The 15,912-nt window shown below is 37.1% G+C and overlaps 1 long non-coding RNA gene across 1 annotated transcript in view; it reads right to left on the bottom strand.

Annotated features, from left to right (window-relative positions):
• LOC129526429 (uncharacterized) overlaps positions 1-15,912 on the bottom strand; it is a 78,714-nt gene that overhangs the window by 6,612 nt on the left and 56,190 nt on the right. The window contains exon 6 of the long non-coding RNA XR_010130469.1: positions 12,497-12,589. This is a non-coding gene — a long non-coding RNA (uncharacterized lncRNA). The remainder of the gene's footprint in view (positions 1-12,496; positions 12,590-15,912) is intronic.

Consider the following 15,912-nt stretch of genomic DNA (forward strand, 5'->3'; position numbering starts at 1 on the left):
CTGCAGTTCAGCATGGACAAAAGAGGAAGACTTTGTCTCAAAAAAAAAAAAAAAAAGGCCCCGTGAAGTGGCTTATGCCTGTAATCCCAGCACCTTGGGAGGCCGAGGCAGGTGGATCACAAGGTTAGGAGATTGAGACCATCCTGTCTAATAGGGTGAAACCCCATCTCTACTAAAAATACAAAAAATTAGCCGGGTGTGGTGGCAGGTGCCTGTAATCCCAGCTACTTGGGAGGCTGAGGCAGGGCAATCGCTTGAACCTGGGAGGCGGAGGTTGCAGTGAGCCAAGATTGCTCCACTGAACTCCAGCTTGGGTGACAGAGCAAGACTCCGTCTCAAAAAAAAAAAAAAAAAAAATGGAAAAAGAAAACTACTATGCACAATAAGTATTAGCAATTGTCTAACCCTCAAATACAGAGCTAATGAAGTTACATTTTAACATTTCAGATGGGGCGTGGTGGATCACACCTCTAATTCCAGCACATTGGGAAGCTGAGGCAGATGGATCACCTGAGGTCAGGAGTTCGAGACCAGCCTGGTCAACATGGTGAAACCGTGTCTCTGCTAAAAATACAAAAATTAGCAGGATGTAGTAGTGCATCCCTGTAGTCCCAGCTACTGAGGAGGCTGAGGCAGGAGAATCACTTAAGCCCGGGAGGCAGAGGTTGAAGTGAGCCAAGATCATACCACTCCACTCCAGCCTGGGTGACAGAGTGAGACTCCACCTCAAAAAAAAAAAAATAATAATAATAATAATAAATAATTGTGTGTACCAATTTTCTTTCAAAAAAGTTTTCCTGAGATATACAAATATATGACTGTTTAGAGTGATAATTTACTTTTCACTAGATCCAGATCTTTAAAAACTCTAAGTAAGTATTTTCTATTCTCAGAAAGATGGATATGATACAACTGGGGATTTACATAAGTATAGAAGATGGCTTGCAAATGTGTTTCCATTATGTTAGATGTATCACTTTGTTAATTGTTTCCTTTGCTGTTCAGAAGCTTTTTAGTTTGACGTAATCCCAATCATCAATTTTTGCTTTGGTTGCCTGTGCTTTTGAGGTCCTTGTCAAGAAATCTTTGTCCATATCAATGCTGTGAAGCATTTCCCCAGTGTTTTCTTATAACACTTTTATAGTTTTAGGGTCTTACATTTAAGGCTTTAATCCATTTCAATTTAATTTTGTTTATTGTGAGAGACAGAGGTTTAGTTTCATTTCTTTTTTTGCACATGGATATCCAGTTTTACTAGCTTTTTAATTGAAGAGATATTCCTTTCCCCAGTGTAAGTTCCTGGTGCCTTTCTTGAAAATGAGTTGGCTTTAAAGCCATAAATTTATTTCCAGGTTCTCTATTTTGTTCCATTGGTCTGCGTGTCTCTTTTCATACCAGTATCATGCTGGTTTGATTACTATAGGTTAGTAGTATGTTTTGAAGTCAGGTAATGTGATACCTCCAGCTTTATTCTTTTTGCTCAGGATTGCTATTTGGGGTTTTCTTGTGGTCGTATAGGAAATTTAGGATTAATTTTGCTATTTCTGTGAAGAATGTCATTTGATAGAGATTGCATTGAATCTAGATCACTTTAGATACTATGAACATTTTAACAGCATTAATCCTTCCCCTAATCCATGAATATTAGATATCTTTTCTATTTTTCATTATCCTCTTCAGTTTCTTTCACCAATGTTTTATAATTTAATTCTATCTTTCATTTCTTTGGTTATTGTTTTTCCTAGGGATTTAATTTTTAGCTATTGTAAAGGAAACTGCCTTCTGGATTTTTTTTTCAGGTTGTTCACTGTTGGCATATAAAAATGCTACTGATTTTTGTATGTTAATTTTTATCCTGCAACTTTACTGAATTCATTTATCTGTTCTAAAAGGAATTTTTTTGGAAAGGGTTTTTAGTTTTTTCTAAATATAAGATCAGGTTGTCTGCAAACAAGGACAATTTGATTTCTTTCTTTCCAACTTGCATGTACTTAATTTTTTTTTTCTTGTCTAATTGCTCTGGCTAAGTATCTCCAGTACTATCTTGAATAAAAGTGGTAATGGATTAATAACCAGAATAAATAACTCAAACAATAGCAATAAACACAAATAATCTAATTATTAAAAAATGGGCAAAAGATCTGACATTTCCCTAAAGAAGACATACAAATGACCAACAGGTATATGAAAAAATGCTCAACATTACTAATCATCAGGGAAATGCAAATCGAAACCAAAATGAAATATCATTTCAGGCTGGGCATGGTGGCTCACACCTGTAATCCCAGCATTTTGGGAGTCTAAGTCACGTGGATCACCTGAGGTCAGGAGTTCAAGACCAGTCTGGGTAACATGGTGAAACCCCGTCTCTACTAAAAATATAAAAATTAGCCGGCCAAGATGGTGGGTACCTGTAATCCCAGCAATGCTGGAGGCTAAAGCAGAAGAATCGCTTGAACCTGGGAGGCAGAGGTTGAAGTGAGCTGAGATAGCACCATTGCACTCCAGCCTGGGTGGCAAAGTGAGACTCCATCTCAAAAAATATATATATGTGTGTGTATATATATATATATACACACACACACACACACACACATATATATATAAAATTTCATCACAGTTAAAATGGTTATTATCAAAAAGACAAAAAATAACAGATGCTAATGAGGATGCAGAGAAAGGAGAATGCTTGCATATTGTTGGTAGGAATGTAAATTAGTACAACCTCTATGGAAAACAGTATGGAGGTTCAGAATTAGAAATACCACATGATCCAGCAATCGCACTGCTGGAAATATACCCCAAAGAAAGGAAATTAGTATATCAAAGAGATGTCTGCACTCTCATATTTGTTGCAGCACTGTTTACAATAGCTAAGCTTTGGAAGTAATCTAAGTGTTCATCAATGGATGAATGAATAAAGAAAATGTGGTATATATACACAGTGAAATACTGTTCCACCATAAGAAAATAATGAAATACTGGCATTTGCGGCAACAGGGATGGAACTGGAGAGCATTATGTTTAGTGAAATAAGCCAGGCACAGAAAAACAAATATCACATGTGCTCACGCTAATATATGGGAGCTAAAAAGTTGATCCCATGAAGGACAAAGTAGAATGATAATTACCAAAGGCTGGGAAGGGTGAGGGGGGGTGAAAAGAGGTTGGTTAATGGGTAAAAACATACAGTTAGAGAGAAGGAATAAGTTCTAATGTTTGATAGCATAGTAGGGTGACCATAGTGAACAACAATGTATTGTATATTTTTAAATGGGTAAAATAGAACATTTAGAATGTTTCCAACACAAACAAGGGATAAATGTCTGAGGTTATGGATATGCCAACTACCCTGATTTGATCATTACACATTGTATGCTTGTATCAAATTATCACAAGTACCACATAAATGAGTACAGCTATTATGTATCAATTTTAAATAGGGAAAAAATAAATCCAAAGTGATAAAAAAGGAAGAAATCTTATAATCTAATAAATAAAAAGTACAGGAGATGATTTCCTTAACTTGGTATCTCTGCTTTGATATCACATCTCTACTTTTCTCACATATTCACTCTACTAATATGATTTTGTTATACATGATTAATATGATCTCACTCATAATGTTCTCATTACTGCACCTCTGTATTTTATCCTTATTGACATTCAAGATTTTCAACACATGGCAAGCTCCTGAATCTTAGACACTACAAGACTCATTAACTTGCCTTTCTTTGCTAAGGCTACTACTCTTTATTGTTTCCTCAATTCATTGCATTTTTCATAACTTCAAGCTTTTCACATACAGATATTGCTCAAGCTATTTGTTAAAATAATGAATAAACAAATACTTGGAGAAACATGATGCACACTCTTCATAAGGTCAATTTTTACACAGTGCATAGCCCCAGATTCCAAGTATCATTTTCCAGATAGGGCAGATAACACAGGAAAACTTTTTGAACTCTTCATATAAAATAAGATGTTAACAAACTCATATCAAAGCTTTTGCTATTAATAATAGTAATAATAACAATAGTGATGAAATAAGCAAAATGCTAAACATTTTTTGTGTACAGTCTCATATTATTCAGAAAGTTATACATTATCTTTATTTTATAGAAAATTGTATCGAAGCTATTTAAGGTTCAATATTTTGTCCAAAGTTACATGAATATTGCAGGACTTGAATCTGAACCCAGGTCGGTATTGCTCCAAAGCTCATGTTGCTAAGCAACACCAAATATCACTAAGTCCTTTGAAACATACAGTGTCTTTAAAAGAGGCTAATAAAATGTATTTTAATGATTTACTTTAATGATATTTCTAGCTTAACATATTTAGCTTTATTTCACAAGTATGCACTTAAAAGAAAATTAAGTCAAGTATGTTTTCTTATGTCTGAAAGTATACAAGTGTCATAATAATAGCATAATTTTTTGCCATTTTATTAAGGATTGTTATAATATTTGAATTTCATTTATATGTCTACCTTGTGTAATCTTGAAACATGTTTTTTTATGTTTGCTTATTATGTCAGAAAAACATTTAAAGGATGCTATTTAAATATAGTTTACTATATTTTAAATATAGTAAAATATACTATGTTTATATTGTTTATATGTTTATATTGTTACTATGTTTATTGTTTGCTGTTTAAATATAGGTTCTTGGAAACATTATACCTTGACACAATACCATAATCTCTGAAGCACAAAAGTCATAATATTTTCCTTATTTATTTGCATATTCGACTAACATTCACAATTGCTTCTTCTACCAGGCACACTTCTACAGTACTTAGAGCAAAATAATGTATTCCCTTCTCTCTTAATACTTGTATCTATAAAGAAGATATAAAAACTAAAAATGAACAATATATAAAACAAAATAGGCAAGATAGATTGTACCTGATTATTCTGTATCTAATATTATAGAATAGGTATGTTTACAAAACTACACAGATAAAAATACGACGACAGTCTTTAAGTTATTATAGTAAAAACTGATAGGAAGTATACAATTTGTGATATTTCACTTACACTGTGTTTTTCCCTGGTTTGGTTGCACATTTCCTTCTTGCTTTATTTGTCTCATTCTAGTGCTAACTCTTAGTGCAATTGCTGTTGGGAAAAAGCTGAGTGTTGGGAGGGAAACTGAGGCAGGGCTTGCATAATGTCCTCTGGAATGTGTCTAGGCTTGCTGGCTCCTTGCTTCTAGGCTCCTAGACTCCTATTCCCATTATCTCAAGTAGCAGAACATGTTCCATATAAATACTAAGCCATCACAGCTGTAAATCATGTGCTTAACGCAACGTGCCCTTTTGACCTCCACATTCTCACCATCTGTTTCTTTATTGGATTACCAATAAATACTGTGGGCTCCCAGAGCCCGGGGCCTTCGCAGTCTCCACAAAAGCGATGGCCCTCTGCTGTCCCACATTTCTCTCTCAAACTGTCTTTCTCAATCCTTTTACTCCCCCGGACTTCGTCAACCCTATGACCTAGTGTTGGGTCTGATCACCCCAATATTCCTGGCACCCAACGTGGGGCAACAAAGACCCCGATGAAGGAACGCCAGAGCATATGAACATGGAGGATGTCTAAAAGAAGCTTGGTGGGAAAACCTGAGTGCTCAGAAGAACCAGGGTGAAAATAGGACAAAGTGAAAGCAGACATTCTGCTTATTTAAAGTTCTTAAGGCATTTATTATGAAGACAGGGAGTGAAACTTAGTACTCAGAATTTATCACTCTTAGGTGCAGTAAAGCAGTTTTGTCCATGGTTTCTGGAACAAGGAACTATGGAGTTAGATGAATGGGAGAGAATTGGCAGAAATTAAAAAAAAAACACATTAAACATGGAGCAAAAATTCCAGTCTGTTTGGTCAATGTAGGTGCTAATAAAAGCAGCTCTTGAGCCTTTTCAAACAGATGAGGCAGATTCAGATGAAGAGGAGGACGAGTGTAAAAAACTAACCTCAGATTCTGAATGTGAGGAACAGGAAATTAAAAGAAAGGGAAACTGAAAAAAGTATGTTTTACTAGCCCGCCGGCTCCAACTGCCGCATTAAGTAAAAGGCCACCTCCTCTCTCCCCTTAATGGGCAAGAAGATGAATTAGCTACAAAACTTCTACTGTAGTTGCAATGTTAAAACCTGGAGCAATTGGTGGTGCTATAAAAAATTCTATTCAAAAGGCTAGAGCCGGGGGATACCTTGAAGCATGGCAATTTCCCGTAACTATAATCCAGCATGGAGGACAGCAAATGTCGTTCCACTGTGTTTCCAAAATCCATCTACAAAAGGAGAAAGAGATACACAAAGAAAAAAGTGTACCCTATTCCTTTAAAAGCCAGGGTAAATTTAAAACCTATAATTGATAATTGAAGGTCTTCTCCATGACCCTACAATACTTCAATACTACCTTGTTGTCAGCATAAACAAGGGAGTAGCCTGAAAGCACTGAGACCACTGACAACCAGTAGCCTTCCTATCAAAAATCCTTAACCTGATAACCCATGGATAGCCCAAATGCATTCAATCTGTAGCAGCAACTGCTTTGCCAGCAGAAGAAAGTAGAAAAAATAAACTTTAGAGGAAACCTCATTGTGAGCACACCTCACCAGTTCAGAGCTATCCTAAGTTTAAAAAAAAAAAAAAAAAAAAGTAGCTTACTAACCCAATCTTAAAGTATGGGGCTATTCTGTTAGAAAAAGGTGATTTAACATTAACCACTGAAAATTCCCTTAACCTAGCAGGTTTCCTAACAGGGGATTTAAACCTTAATTACCACACAAAAGTCCGACCAGACCTAGGAGGAACTCCCTTCAGGACAGGATGATAGACGGTTCCTCCCGGGTGATTGAGAAAAGAGAAACAAACAATGGGTGTTCAGTAATTGATAGGGAAACTCTTATAGAAGCAGAGTTAGGAAAATTGCCTAATAATCTGCTCAAACGTGCGAGCTGTTTGCACTCAGCCAAGCCTTAAAATACTCACAGAATCAAACTCTCTCAATCCTGACTCAAAAGGTTACCTACACCCTCTCTGAAATGAACTTGCATAAGAACTGTTGTTTATGGGAATGCATCTTGATGGGGCAGCTGGGTTGTTATGAAATACTCAGGAACCCAGCCCAGCTCTAGAACTCACCTCTGAGCGCAAAGGCAATGGTGGGCATGCTGGTAAAGGACCACTAGAATCCAGCAGCCCAGACCCCTTTCTTTGTGGTCAAGAAACGCGGGAAAACAGGTGCAGGACTGCTACATCGGTGAGCATAACTAATCCGATAAGCAGAAGTCTATGGGTGGTTACGCACCCTGGAAGAGAATAAGCATTAGGATCGTAGAGGACGCTCTAGGACTAATGCTCATCGGCTTCGGAAAATGACTAGGGGTGCTGGCAACCCTGTGTTCTTTTCAGATGGGAAACGTTCCCCCCAAGGCAAAAACTCCCCTAAGATGTATTCTGGAGAATTCGGCCCAGTCAGAGTGTATGAACCTTTTTCCCTCTCAGACCTGAAACAAAATAGACCTAGGTAAATTCTCAGATAACCCTGATGGCTCTGTTGATGTTTTACAAGGGTTAGGACAATACTTTGATTTGACATAGATATAATGTTACTGCTACATCAGACACTAACTTCAAATGAGAGAAGTGCCGCCATAACTGCAGCCTGAGAGTTTGGCGATCTCTGGTATCTCAGTCAGGTCAATGATAAAGATGACAACAGAGGAAAGAGAACAATTCCCCACAGGCCAGCAGGCAAGTTCCCAGTGTAGTGGGACGCAGAATCAGAATGTGGAGATTGGTGCCGCAGACGTTTGCTAACTTGCGTGTTAGAAGGACTAAGGAAAACTAGGAAGAAACCACTATAACACAGAGAAAGGAAGAAAATCCTACCGCCTTTCTGGAGAGACAAAGGGAGGAGTTGAGGAAGCATACCTCTCTGTCACCTAACTCTAACGAAGGCCAACTAATCTTAAATGATAAATTTATCCCTCAGTCAGCTGCAGACATTAGAAAAAACTTCAAAAGTCTGTGTTAGGCCCGGAGCAAAACTTAGAAACCCTATTGAACTTGGCAAACTTTTTTTTTTTTTTTTTTTTTTAAATAGAGATAAGGAGCAGGCAGAACGGGACCAATGGGATTAAAAAAAAAAAAGCCACTGCTTTAGTCATGACCCTCAGGCAAGCAGACTTTGGAGGCTCTGTAAAAGGGAAAGGCTAGGAAAAATCGAATGCCTAGTAGGGCTTGCTTCCAGTGCAGTCTACAAGGACACTTTAAAAAAGATTCTGAATAGAAATAAGCTGCCCCCTTGTCCATGCCCCTTATGTCAAGGGAATCACTGGAAGGCCCATTGCCCCAGGGGACGAAGGTCCTCTGAGTCAGAAGCCACTAACCAGATGATCCAGCAGCAGGACTTGAGGGTGCCTGGGCCAAGTGCCAGCCCATGCCATCAGCCTCCCCAGGTATGCTTGACCACTGAGAGCCAGGAGGTTCTGTCTCCTGGACACGGGCGCTGCCCTTCTCGGTCTTACTCTCCAGTCCCGGACAACTGTCCTCCAGATCTGTCACTATTAGAGGCGTCCTAGGACAGGCAGTCACTAGATACTTCTCCCAGCCACTAAGTTGTGACTGGGGAACTTTACTCTTTTCATATGCCTTTCTAATTATTCCTGAAAGCCCCACTCCTTTGGTAGGGAGAGACATCCTAGGAAAAGCAGGGGTCTTATATACCAGAATTAAGAGAAGGAAAAGGGGTAAATATATATACAGACTCTAAGTATGCTTACCTAGTCCTCCATGCCCACACAGCAATATGGAGAGAAAGGGAATTCCTAACTTCCAAGGGAACACCTATCAAACATCAGGAAGCCATTAGGCCCCAAAATTCTCCTTACCTCTGAGTCTACTTCCTCTGATCCCTGCCTAAAGATAATTTTATGGGGAAGAGGATTTGCTTGTGTCTGTCCAGGTGACAATCAGATGCCTATGTAGGTGGCCACCAAACATCTCAAGATCTATCATAAGCCACAGCATCTAGTGGACCCACATGTACAGTGAGAATTGAAGGTTTGAAAAGCCTCAATTTGCTTTCTCTATGCCTTCTGTTAATCAAAAAAGGCCTGTTTCTCATTATCAGTGGAAAGTTTTACCTCATGGTAATTAACGAAAGAGGCAGAAACGGAGTTAACAAATGCTTCAGCAATGGCATGCCTCCCAGCTACAGCCACAGAAGTTTTTGCTTCTGTTTCAGTAGATTTACTAACATGGGGGTGAGAGTATGCTTGTGTTTTTACATGAGATGAATGAACCGTGCGGATGTCCTCAAGATGTGTACAACCATGTAACAGGAGACTGGAGGGACCCATGGATCACAACCATGGACTGGATTCCCCCAGTACGAGCCATGAGCCAGTTGAATGTGCATGCGAAGATGGAACCAGGACCAACTGGAGTCACAATGCTTAATGCACCAATGCTTTCTGACTCAGCACCTCTCTACCCTGAATACAAGAGACCCTAATAGGCAGGAATATCACCGCCCCTATTCAGCAGGAAGGAGTTACAGAAGACGGACCTTCATCCTTCTGCAACCCCTAGGATTAAGGGTCCTCTTGTAAAAGGGAAAGGGGAGATATGTGGGAAGCATTCAAACCAGAGTGACTCCAGTTTGAATAAGGGCTAAGAAAAATGAAGCTGGATCACCAGCCTGCAATTAAGGGCTGCACAGCCTGCAATCGCCTTGCTCAATTAAAAGGCTACCTTTTATGCTAGTAATAATGATAGCTAGTAGTAATGATAGTAATAATGATACCTTCTTTTACAAAAAAGAGAAGGGGGGGCATGTTGGGAAAAAGCTGAGTGTTGGGAGGGAAACTGAGGCAGGGATTGCATAATGTCCTCTGGAATGTGTCTAGACTTGCTGGCTCCTTGCTCCTAGGCTCCTATTCCCATTATCTCAAGTAGCAGAACATGTTCCATATAAATGCTAAACAATCACAGCTGTAAATCATGTGCTTAATGCAATCTGCCCTTTTGACCTCCACATTCTCACCATCTGTTTCTTTGTTGGATTACCAATAAATACTGTGGGCTCCCAGAACTCGGGGCCTTCGCAGCCTCCACAATAGCGATGGCCCTCTGGTGTTCCACATTTCTCTCTCAAACTGTCTTTTTCTCAATCCTTTGACTCCACTGAACTTTGTGTCAACCCCACAACCTGGTGTTGGGTCTGATCACCCCAACAAATTGCCACATGTTCCTATCTACTCTGTGTAATAGCTAAGCTGTGAGTCAGGTAATTCTTAGTAAAACTCAGAATCTTTTTCTCAGTCCTATGAGGAAGTTAAGAAACCTTATATTACAAGTTTGACTTAAACTGGAGCAATAGAACACAAGATGAAAACAAATGAACAAACAAACGTGGCAGAAAAAAATGTTCTAAGTGCATCCATGAATGTATTCCTTAAAACAATAATACATACTGGTTGATCCTGTAACAATAGACAGTTTATACTGACAAAATTGGCATGTTCCAATTTAAACTGTCATGCTATTTTTTTGATCTTCCAATTAAGACATTGTCATTGTGTAGAAAGGCGTGGGTGGGAGACAATGATCCCTGGGTCTCTTATGTTTCTGTACGTCTTGAGAGCTGTGACACTGATTGCTCATTGCCATTTTTAAAAAAATCCTTATTAAATGTTTTCAAGAACGTTTGTTTAACTGCCTTGAAAGATACAGTATTTCTCTCCATAGCAAAGAGCAAACTTTTCTGAGCTTGACATGTAGTATTAGTGACTTCCTCCAGAACAAAGAAGGCATATTTACTGCCTATTATAAAAGTGGGTTTCTCTAAGTTTCAGGTCCCTCTCCTATAATGCATCACATTACATGTGCATGTCTCACCTGGCCCTCTTGACATTACTCTGTATGACTGTGGCTGAGGCTATTGTAATTTCTGAATAAGGACCTTTGTATCTGACCCAAGAATCTTGGCTCTTCTATCAACATCCATGTACTGGTGTCAGGCTAACTTGCTAGCTTTCAAGTACACTGAAAAAATCTCAGCTACATCATAGTTCTTTAAATAGGCAGCTGAAACTAGATTCCTATCTCTCACCATATGCAAAAATCTGAAGATGGATTAAAGACGTAAATGTAAGACCTAAAACCATAAAAATACTAGAAGAAAACAGAAAAAGTTCTTCTAGATATTGGTCTAGGCAAAAATTCAAGACTAAGACGTCAAAAGCAAATGCGACAATAACAAAAATAGACAAATAGGACTTTATCAAACAAGCTTCTGCACAGCAGAAGAAATAATCAACACAGTGAACAGAAAGCCTAGAGAATGGGAGAAAGTATCTGCACACGATGCATCTTACAAAGAACTAATATCCAGAATCTACAAACAACAAGAACAAAAAGTATCCCTATTTAAAAAGTGGACAAAGGACATAAACATTTTTTCACAATAAGACATACACATGGCCAATAAGCATATGAAAAATGCTCTGGCCGGGCGCGGTGGCTCACGCCTGTAACCCCAGAACTTTGGGAGGCTGAAATGGGTGGATCACAAGGTGAGGCGTTCAAGACCAACCTGGCTAAGATGGTGAAACCCCATATCTACTAAAAATACAAAAAAATTAGCCAAGTGTGGTGGCAGGCACCTGTAATCCCAGCTACTCAGGAGGCAGAGGCTGAGGCAGGGGAATCACTTGAACCCAGGTGGCAGAGGTTGCAGTGAGCTGAGATCGCACCACTGCACTCCAGCCTGGGCGACAGGCTAAGACTCCGTCTCCAGACAGTTATGTGCAGTAGGAAAGGAGTCAAAGCTCTGGCTTCATGTGTAGACTTCCTAGGTTAGAATTCACAGGGGGAAATAGCCCTGCATTTCTGAGCCATTCAGGACCTTCTTCTGCTACTAGGTGTTTGTGTGCTCTTTCGTTAAATAGCTAAGCTGTTCTGCAATGTAGTCTCTTTATGTGAAATGAGGACTTAAAACCACTTTAGTGTTTCATAATTCAAAATATACTACAAAAAAGTAAACTAGTTAAATTCCCCACTACTGACTTAAAGAAGAAATAGGAAAAGTGGGCAAAGCAGGTGAGAATCACTGCATTCATGAAAAGAAAAAATAGAAATGAGTGGTGGTAAGGCAAAAACCTCTGTCTATTATCCTTGAGAAAAAGTAGAATAGACGATCTCTATAGTCTCTGGTTTTTTAATTCTATGATTCTATAATGAAGGCTTATATAAAGAGTAAACTTTTAAAAATATTTTATGTAAGAAATAGTTTCTCGTATTACCTCCAAAAAATATCTAAGAAGAAAAACCGTGCTTACATGAAAAGCAAAGCAAATTGAATTCGTTAAAATAACTCTAGGGCACCTCTAGGGCACCCAGCATTGAACCCAACATTGTTCCCTGACGAAATGGGTGCAAAGAAGAGAAACTATAAAAATTATGAAAAAACATTCACTCACATTAATCTAAGATGGTATCTGCTGTTATTGCTGAAGCTCTGTTGCTATCAGATTCAGGGCTGTATGACCTTGAGAGAAAAAGTACAGAAGTTTCTGCAAGGAAGAAAAAAATGATATGTTTTCAAATAGTGAATTATGAAAACTTCTTAAATTAGATTCAAAAAAAATTCTTAGACATAAGCTTAAATACAATGCATTTAGAAAATGAATTAGAATATTATGCCATGAACATATAAACTAATGAACATTATGGAGAAAATTATTTCTCCCAGCTTATGAACCAACTTTTGCCATCAAATAAAAATACATGTTTAATACAATTATATTGGCATATATATAATATTTTTAATACGTTTGTGATGCTATACATCTATGAAATTATACAAATGCAGGTTCCTCTCAAATATGTATACATATGTGCAAGACTTTACAAGGTTGATAATACATTATTTATGACATTATTTTAAAACAAGTTAGACTCCTCTAGTAATCCATTTTTGTTGGAGTTTACAGAAAGAGTGTTCTTGACTGTGATATTATAGATCATAACTTCTTAAAGGGTAAGGTGAACTAACCTCTAAAAATAAAAATGTAAGCCAGAATTGGTAAAGGAGGAAATACCAAACAAACATAATTTTTAAAGTGGAAGAAATTTAAGTGCTGTCTTTTTTTTTTTTTTTTTTTTCATCTCCAGCATCACATGAAATGTGAGCCTGAATCCTGACTCTTTAGGTATTTCTCCTGACTGATTTCTATGTAGTCACTGGAACGACTGTTCCGTGTTCTTACTTTTGATTTTCTGACCTGGTTCTAGCTTTCTGTATTCTTCAGGATGCTTTCAGTTTGCTTTCCTATTGTATTCACTAGGGGCACAGCCTGCCACAGACCAAGGTGTTTTTGCATCCTACCTGGAATCTGGAAAATTGAACTCACTAACTGATCACTCCATTTGCTAGTACTTTAAAGGTAGCCTCTTAAACTTTCGGTACACTCTAATCCAATCAATTCAGGTGATGATGGATCTACCAGAGATGTATGTTCTGCATATTCTCTGAGAGACTGGAGTGATTATACCCTCAAATAATATGAGATGGGAAACTTAGGTTTCTAAATTTATAACTAACACTATATAGATTCATTTAATAACTTACAGGATTACTCTTAAAGGATCAGAGTTAAATTTCCCTTTAGACATTGAAGTTCTTTAGGTACAATATCTGTGACTAGTTCTCTCTCCTTTTCTTTTTATACCATAAATAAATTAGAGATTGCTTTCTTATCTAAACTTTAAATTAACAACATGCATATATGTGGTATAACTCCACCGATGCAATGAGCATGTTTCCTGAATAGGGACATTCAGTTTCATTCACTGAAGTGCATTTAAGAAGTAGAGCAATGCAGAGGTTAGATTGCTTAGTAATTTATCCAAGTATTATGAGAATTACATTTTTTATTGTGACTCTTGAAGAATACCTGATCCCCAAACTTTCAGAATTTAAAAAATAATTGGGGGCAGAAATATTATTGTGAAAATTCTGTGCCGCTTCAGGCACTTAGTGCAATAACAAAAGGTTATATTTTGAAATGTGCCAAGTGCCTCCATAACATGTACTCTGTGCAATTATGTATATGTGTATTGTCTAGAACAAAATCAACTGATATTACATTGTTGACTCAAGTATCTACAGCTGTTAGTGCACCTTCTGGCATTTTGGAAATCCTCAACTAACAGTGCAGACAGCTGACAAAAAAAGAATGATGAATTAACACTCAGAGGCAAGGATAATAGCAAAGAAAGGGTGGAAGAAAGTTTGAAAAGTTTGCTTGTAAATATAATATGTCTATTAATTTTCCTGGTGCTCTTAACTGAGAAGATTTAAGAGAAATTATCCTCTATCTTAAATATATCTCAATCTAATATTGTTCTTAACAATAAAAAAATTCATTGATTAAACAATACTTATGGAACACACAAATTTTAGTAATTCAATATTGATGTTAGGTTGCCTTGAATTAGACAACGTTCTAATCTGGAAATGTCTTGGTATTTTGAATATGAAAAGAAATCCATTAATGTGTCTACAACATAAACACATTCAAGATGTTCTTGTTTGGTAAAACAACAGTTGTAGGATACATACATTCAGTTAAAGCACAATGTTCCTTAAGAGACCTCAGAATTGCAGTATAATTTTAAAAAATAAAATTTATAAAGTGAGTAGTGTTAAATTACACTCAGATTTAATCATTAATAATTCTTCTGAACATTCATGTTGGTTTTCTGATTTTCTGTTTATTATTAACTATTATATTTAAAATAAAAAGCATCATCAGCCCTTAGTCAAGAAGAAATTATTTTTCTGAAAAATTAGAATAGGATTAACACTTCCCTGATATGAAGATACATTGAAATTATAACATTAAATATAATAAAAGCAGTTATATTGATACAGATTTGAATGCATCTTGATATATGCTTATGTCCACACTACTTCAAGTTCTATCTCTTTAAACTTGTCTGCTATTCTTTTAAAAACATATATTTACCCTCTTTTGCACTTAATATAGCCTTTTGTTTTAATAATGTTTCATGTTTTATTTTAACAAATATTTTGTTCTACTGCTTGCAAAAATTTTTTTCTATATTCTAACTTTCTTACACAGAGGAAATATATAATCTTCATTTATATATTGCATAAATTCTTCCAGGTCATTGAGGTTATCTCATATGGCAATGAATATCCTTTATAAATACTGAGTTGAAATCAGTTGCTAACGGAGAAATTTGGTGACTTAGACCAAATCTAAGCTAGGTAGGGTAAGGCCTTAAAAATATGCGTAACTATCATGGAGTAGTCATTTAAAGAGAAATAGTAGTAACTTTAGGAGATAACAGTTTAAAGTAACTTCAGAGTTACTTTCTACTTACTACTTTCTAGATGAGCTATAAGATCCAAGTTGGTCGCTAAACTAAACCACACTTGACAAGAAGGAAAAGTAGAGAAATGGTAACTGTGAAACACATATAAATGTTATAGCTTTTTCTATTATATTAAGAAATCAGTGGTAATTGCTTATAAAAACTTATCTTCCTAGGGTACACAGGAAAGTTAACATTACCAAGAGTTATCATTGCTATCCGATATCATAAAACTGCTTTCCACTAGAGAAACATACATCAGCAGAAGAAATATTGTTTGGTAGATATTGCTAGAGGCAGAGCTGACTTAAGCACCTCACCGTGTCATGTAGACCACTTCCTCCAAAAACTGATTGCATGAGTGTCATAATACTATGGAGAACACACTATTTTTTCTCATTGTTAAGACAGTCACAATTCTAGAAAATGGCAGTGTTTCAGCAAGAAAGGTAAATATAAAGCAAAACTCAAAATGCCAACAGTTTTTTGGTAC

This window comes from Gorilla gorilla, chromosome 14 (genome assembly GCF_029281585.2).
Source record: "Gorilla gorilla gorilla isolate KB3781 chromosome 14, NHGRI_mGorGor1-v2.1_pri, whole genome shotgun sequence".
NCBI lineage: Eukaryota > Metazoa > Chordata > Mammalia > Primates > Hominidae > Gorilla > Gorilla gorilla.